Raw genomic sequence first — 7,106 nt, 5'->3', positions numbered from 1 at the left:
CGAGACGGGCGCATCACGAGGTCAGGAGATTGAGACCATCCTGGCTAACACGGTGAAACCCCGTCTCTACTAAAAATACAAAAAAAAAAAAAACCTAGCCGGGCGAGGTGGCGGGCGCCGGTAGTCCCAGCTACTCAGGAGGCTGAGGCAGGAGAATGGCGTAAAACCCGGAAGGCGGAGCTTGCAGTGAGCTGAGATCCGGCCACTGCACTCCAGCCCAGGCCACAGAGCAAGACTCCGTCTCAAAAAAAAAAAAAAAAAAAAATTATTTGAACCAGGCCGGGCGTGGTGGCTGAAGCCTGTAATCCCAGCACTTTGGGAGGCCAAGGTGGGCAGATCACGAGGTCAGCAGTTAGAGACCAACCTCACCAACATGATGAAACCCCGTCTCTACTAAAAATACAAAAATTAGCCAGGCATGGTGGTGGGCGCCTGTGATCCCAGATACTCAGGAGGCTGAGGCAGGGGAATCCCTTGAACCCGGGAGGCGGAGTTGCTGTGAGCAAAGATTGTGCCACTGCACTCCAGTCTGGGCAACAGAGTGTGTCTTTGAAACTGTATCTGTGGGTCATTTTATGTACTTTCTATTCTTTTGAACTGATTTATATGAAAATTCTCACGTCAATGTACACTCTCTTGATTGTTGTGCCTTTATAGCAAAACATGACATCAGATAGCTTTCTTCTTCATCTTGAAAATCACTCTGACTATTCTGGCCCCTTTGCATTATGAGACAGCATTTAGAACTAGTATAATAATTTTTACAAAATATGAGTTGGGATTTTCATTGCTATTTCATTGATCTATAGATCATCTTGTGAAAACTCTGGTCTTAACAATATTGAGACTCTCAACCCATTTACATAATGTATCTGTTTGGACTTTTAATATTTTTTCAGCAATATTTTGTAACTTTCAGCATATGTCTCACAAATATTTTGTTAAATTTATAAGTTATCCTTAGGTATATTTTCCTGTTATTGTAAAAGCTAATGCATATTAGAATTTTATTTTATAATGATTCACTGCTAATGCCTAGAAATTGTACCTTTTTTTAATCTTAACCTTAGTTTTTACAAAATTGCTAAGTTAATTAATTTCAGTTTTCATTAAATACTTAAAATATGTTATTTACATGATCATATTGTCTAAAATAAAGGGAAGAAAATTATTCTAATTCTGCTCCAAACTTTCTTTTTCTTGCTTTCTTGTGCTGGCTAGGACTTCCAGTAGAAAATAGAATGGAAGTGATAAGAATATATATCCTCGCAGTTGTTCTGTTTTGGGAGGTTAATCTTTCAGTCTTTCACCATTAAGTTACAATATGAACTGAAGATTGTTCAGGGATACTATTTAGATTGTGGAGGAAATCTCTCCTATTACTTTCCTGAGAACTTTTACTAAGCATGAATGTTGAATTTTGTTTTTACAAATGCTTTTTATGAATCTATTTATATGAGCATATAATTTACTTTTTTAGTTTGCTAATAAGGTGATTTATATTATTTTAATGTTAAACCAACTGGACAAATAAATCCATTGTCATTGTAGTGATTGTCTTTGCTATATATTGCTGGATTAAATTAGTTAAAATGTTTTGAGAATGTTTTAACTAATTCATGAAATATATTAGTGCACAATTTTCTTGTAACAGCTTTGTTTAGTTTTGGTATCTGGATAATCCTGACCTTATGAAATGAATTAGGAAGTGTACCCTTTTCTTTTCTGAAAGAATTTGTATAACATCGGTACTATTTCTTCTTTAAATATTTGATGGAATTATCCAGTGAAGCCATCTGTGCCTAGTGTTTTTCTTGTAGAAAAAAAATCTCATCCATAATTCAATTTATAATTCTCATAAACCTATTCAGATTTTAAATTTCTTCCTGTTTCTGTTTTGATAACTTGTAAGTTTCAGATTATTTGTCCATTTCTTCTAAATTGTAAAATATATTGGTATAAAATTTTATATTTCTTTTATTCTTCCAAGATCTTTAGTAAATATGGTGATGTCTCCATTTGCATTCTTAATAGTGATATTTTGGTTTCCTTCTACTTTTACATGATTGATAAAGCTGGAATTTTATTAATTTTATTGACCTTTCAGAAGAAGCAATTTTGGTTCCAACAATTTTATTTTAGTCTGTTCTGGAATCCAGGAAAACATATAACCTGTCAGATGAACATACATTTTTCCTCTCAGATGGAAACATAAATGGTTCTGAAGAATCAAAGGCCTTTCTTGCTTCCAGGGACATAAATTTCAAACTGTATTTCAGCCTCGCTCAGAAGGTGGAAAATAAATGGCATCACTACAGTTATCTGCCTAAATGACTAAAAGTACATTTTTTCACGTCATCCCTAGTTGGTCTGTGTGATTGCATGGACTGTGAAACTACCTCTATAGTACCTCATCAGACTGTCTGGAGAAAGTTCATGTGTCCATTTGTAAAATTCTGCTCTTCAGTACTCCTTTCATCTAACAGACTTAATTGATCAGACACAACTGTATGCTTGCTTCTACACAGGATATATATGTTAGGGTTCTCCAGGGAAACAAAACCAGTAGGTAATATGGATATAATATGAATAAGTAGGCTTATTATTAGGAATTGGCCTATAAGATTATGAAAATTGCCACGTTCAAAATCTATAGACTCAATGCCCCAGTTCAAGCCCAAAGACCAGAAAGTGCTGCAGAATGAGGAAGAATTGGTATCGCAGAAGACTGTCCAGCAGGAAGAGTCCTCTCTTAACAGGGGGTGAGATTAGTCCTTTGTTTTATTCATGCCTTCAACTGATTGGATGAGGTTCACCCACATTAGGGAGAGAAATCTGCTTTATTCAGTCTGCTAATTTAACTGTTACTTTATCCAAAAATACCCTTACAGAAACATCCAGAAAAATTTTTGATCCAAATATCTGAGCGCTCCATGGCCTAGTAAAGTTGACACAGAAAAGTCACCATCACAGAGGCTAAAGATGGTAAAGAGAAAGAAAAATCCCATTCTTAATTAGATATTGTCTGGAATCACAAATTGCAGTTGCGTATCTGGACAGTCTTCACACCTTGTATTATACCAACCAAATACATTTTGTGAATGTTTGATAAATAAGTCACAGCATAAAGAAAAGGGCTGCACTCTGGCAACACAGCAGAGCTATACAAACCTGAAACCATATTCAACCAGGATTTAATGTGCCACTAAGTATGATCTCTGTGACTTAGTGCATATTATATAACTTCCCTGACTCACCTATGTACTTGTTAAGTAACACCTATCTTGCAAGTATCCCAGAAGGGCTTTTGAAGTGCTTAGCACAATGTCTTACACAGTGTAGGCCACTTGAATATCACAGAATAAAATTCCTTACTGGTGTTTTGCATTTATCCAGGCCACTCAACAAGTCATTTTCCAAAACAAAAACCACAGCAGTCTTTTGAAGATCCACATCAGATCATAGCATTCCTCTGCTTCCTTAAATGGCTTTTATTAGAATCAAATCATACACCTTGGCTTGTATGCAATAATATTTGATCTTGTCCTAACTCCTTAACCTCATTCTGGTTATTTATTTATTTATTTATTTTCCCACTACCTTCTATCCAACCTGATCTTCCTATTTCTTCAAAAGTCAAAGCACACCCCACCAAAGGTTCTTGAAATGACTGTTGTCTCTGCTGGTCACGCTCTTCCCCCTTTTCTGTCTGGGTGACTCTTTCTTGTCATTCAGATCTCACCTCAAATGTCATCTTTCCAAAAAGGCTTTTCATCATGATTCTACAGTAGCACGTATTTGAATAAAGAAATGAGGCCGGACGCCGTGGCTCACGCCTGCAATCCCAGCACTTTGGGAGGCCGAGGCGGGCAGATCATGGGGTCAGGAGATCGACACCATCCTGACTAACACGGTGAAACCCCGTCTCTACTAAAAATACAAAACAAAATTAGCTGGGCATAGTGGCCGGCGCCTGTAGTCCAAGTTACTTGGGAGGCTGAGGCAGGAGAATGGCATGAACCCGAGAGGCAGAGCATGCAGTGAGTCGAGATTGCACCACTGCACTCCAGCCTGGGCAACAGAGAGAGACTTTGTCTCAAAAAAAAAAAAATAATAATAATAATAATAATGATTATTTCAGATCAACTAATACTTTACCTCACTTTCTCTATTAATATCCATTAGTACACAGTCTGTAATATCCATTAGTACATAACTCCTCCTTCTCTATTAATATCCACTAGTACATAATCACAAGGTTCTGTTGATTCAAACTGCTAAATGAAAGTAAACTTATTTTTAAAAAGTTTAAAATCCTCAGATCTTAAGAATACTTTGTAGAGCAATTGAATTCCTCTAATCTTAAGAGAAAGCAACTACATGTTCCAATATTGTACTTTCAAATTATTGGTTTAACTATCCGTGACCATTTTGTTGAATTATGTTTTCTTTTCTATAGATTTTTCTCGTTGTTGAGATGAATGGCTGAACACAAGTGTATCTCTTAGTTTAGAAATCTTATCTCAGGCCTCTGTAATCAATCAACTGTCTGCACAGTTCACTAAATGTTTCTTTTTCTTGCCTGAGTAGATATTTAAATTTCTTTTTAGAAATCACCGGGGTAAAAAGCTAGCAAGTATCTTAGCAATTTCAGGAGGTTACATGAATAACATTTTAATATTTTTAAAATGTAGAATGAAGACAGAATAGTTAACCAAAAACTTACTTTTTGTGGTGTAAAACTTGGAACTTTGAAATTGGAAATGGAAAATAGCTTTAAAGCCAGTATTCCTATTTTTCTTGCCCCTAGGAGAAAAGAGCACAGCCTTATTTTAAATTAATTCTGTGATACTATTTCCCATTAGAAATTTTAAGTTTGACTTATTCTAAAACTTTCTCTCAGCTGTAGTGGTCCTATTTTCTTAATCATGATGGGAAAAAATATATTTTTATAAGGTGCTTTAATGTTTGAGCTGAGGTCTTAAACTGAGATCCTTTTCACATGAAACAAAAATACTGTGTGTGGTCATCAGATGATAGAAAGGTAACAAAGAATCTAATAATAATTACTTCTAATCAACCCAAACAGTAAAACAAATCTACATTTCAGGTAAACTAGAATGTGGTAATTGTTGGATTTATGTCTATGTTCTTAATCTCTAGGTAGATAATTTTGTACAATTTGATTCTAAATTTAGGAGGTAGTGATTACCAGAATGACTATGGCATTTGAGTATCCACAGAGTGTAGAAATAATAAACTCATTCTAAATCAGAATTACATGACAAAATTATTTATTCTGTCTCTGCATATAGCCATGTAATCCTTCCAAACCCAAATCATATGCATACCTTCCTTGCTCTCTATAAAATATATTGTGTTCTTAAAGTTATAAGAGAAATTCAGTTTTATTGAGAAATGTTTAGAAAAGCATAAATAAGAAAATTAAAATAGCAATAATTTCACCACACAGAGAGCAGGGCAATTAATACCCTGATGTATTTTATGTCATTTATTCTCTGTGTTTAATTCACAATCTTGCTGCTTCTGAGCAGTTATTCACGAGACCACCAATGTGTATATGGGACTCCTCTTTGCAGGCCTCAGAAAGGCTCTACCAAATATATTATTCAGCAAAGAAGATTTTACTTAAAAGAGGATAGAGATTAGAGAGTTTACATCATTTATTTCATGCAATTCAACCACATACTCCATTTAACTTTCTTTTTAATCCTTTTTTCTGGGGGAATGGATACAGAAGATTTCAAGGTCCAGAAATCTTAATGATGCAACAGCACATTGGTACAAGCAGCAACCCATGTTCTCTCCCTTATACATTGAACATTTCTCACCAATACAGGGTGTTCTAAGGTGTATTCAGCTCAAAATTAGTTAGTTGAGCTACCAATTTACATTATATTTTAAATACTGGGAAACACCTGGTTAAATGCTTGTTTTTGATTTTGTAACACTGAGTAATTCAGAGCTTTTAATTATTACGTAGGCATTGTGGATCTATAAGAGAGAGATACAGTACAAAGAACTTGGCAACATGTTTAATTCATTAATGAAATATATGTGATTTCTTATCAAATAACTTTATAAGACTAGTGTTTTGTGAAACTTGCTTTGAGAAACTTTGCCTTTCCAATCTCAGCCTGTAGGATGAAGAGACACATGATCTGCTGTCTAAAATGCAGCAGGCAACATTTCTGCTAAATATTGTGCTACTGACTATCATGGATCTAAGGTTATTCAGATTGTCATATATGTATTCTCATTACTCATTACCTAACCACTAAATGATTCTCATATATTTTGTATTCTTGTTACAATATATTCAATACTCTATTAATCATTATATGCTAAACTATAATGCACTAAGAAATGCTCCATTAACAATGATCAAAATCTCAGTGACATAACCAAATAGAAGTTGATTTTTCACTTATATCAAAGTCTTACTTGAATCAGGTTGCTCTCCTTGGCAGCTCTTATCCAATGAATGGCTCGGGGTATTCTTATCTGGAATGGTCTGCCATCTTATTTTGTGGCTTGCAGTAAACATATGTCATTGTACTTAGTTTCCAACATATAAAGCTACCACTTGGTTGAGAACGTCCCTCTTTTTGAGTATTTGTGAGAGACAGAGTTATTTTCCACTGTAAATTACAAAATGATAAATACTCATTTTTGTAGACTTTCTTAACAGTAATGCATAAACATTTGACCTAGGATCCAATAGTCATCAGACCCATTTGCACTTGACTATTGAATCAGGGAATCAGGAATGCAAATATTTCTGGGGATGGTACTAATTGCAACAAGATAGAGTCTAGTCCACAGGCAATGATGGCAGATGTACTAGTTGCAACATTCAGGCTTCCCTACTAACAGTGTTGAGTGTTTCCACAGTAGTAGCTAGTACTTGGAAGGGCCATGGCAGATTGCTGTCTGGAACAGTTCTTAATTTGAATCTGGAGAGCTTTCCTTGTTGCCATGCCTGTTCAACAACCTTTTGGGTGACTTAATAAGCTATCCAATACCCTATGAGTGAATTAATAATTTTCTTTTATAGTAAAATCACATGGAGATTTTTTTTTTTT

Source organism: Rhinopithecus bieti, unplaced genomic scaffold (genome assembly GCF_001698545.2).
Source record: "Rhinopithecus bieti isolate Rb0 unplaced genomic scaffold, ASM169854v2 scaffold_51763, whole genome shotgun sequence".
Taxonomy (NCBI): Eukaryota; Metazoa; Chordata; class Mammalia; order Primates; family Cercopithecidae; genus Rhinopithecus; species Rhinopithecus bieti.
This window is presented reverse-complemented; position numbering follows the sequence as displayed.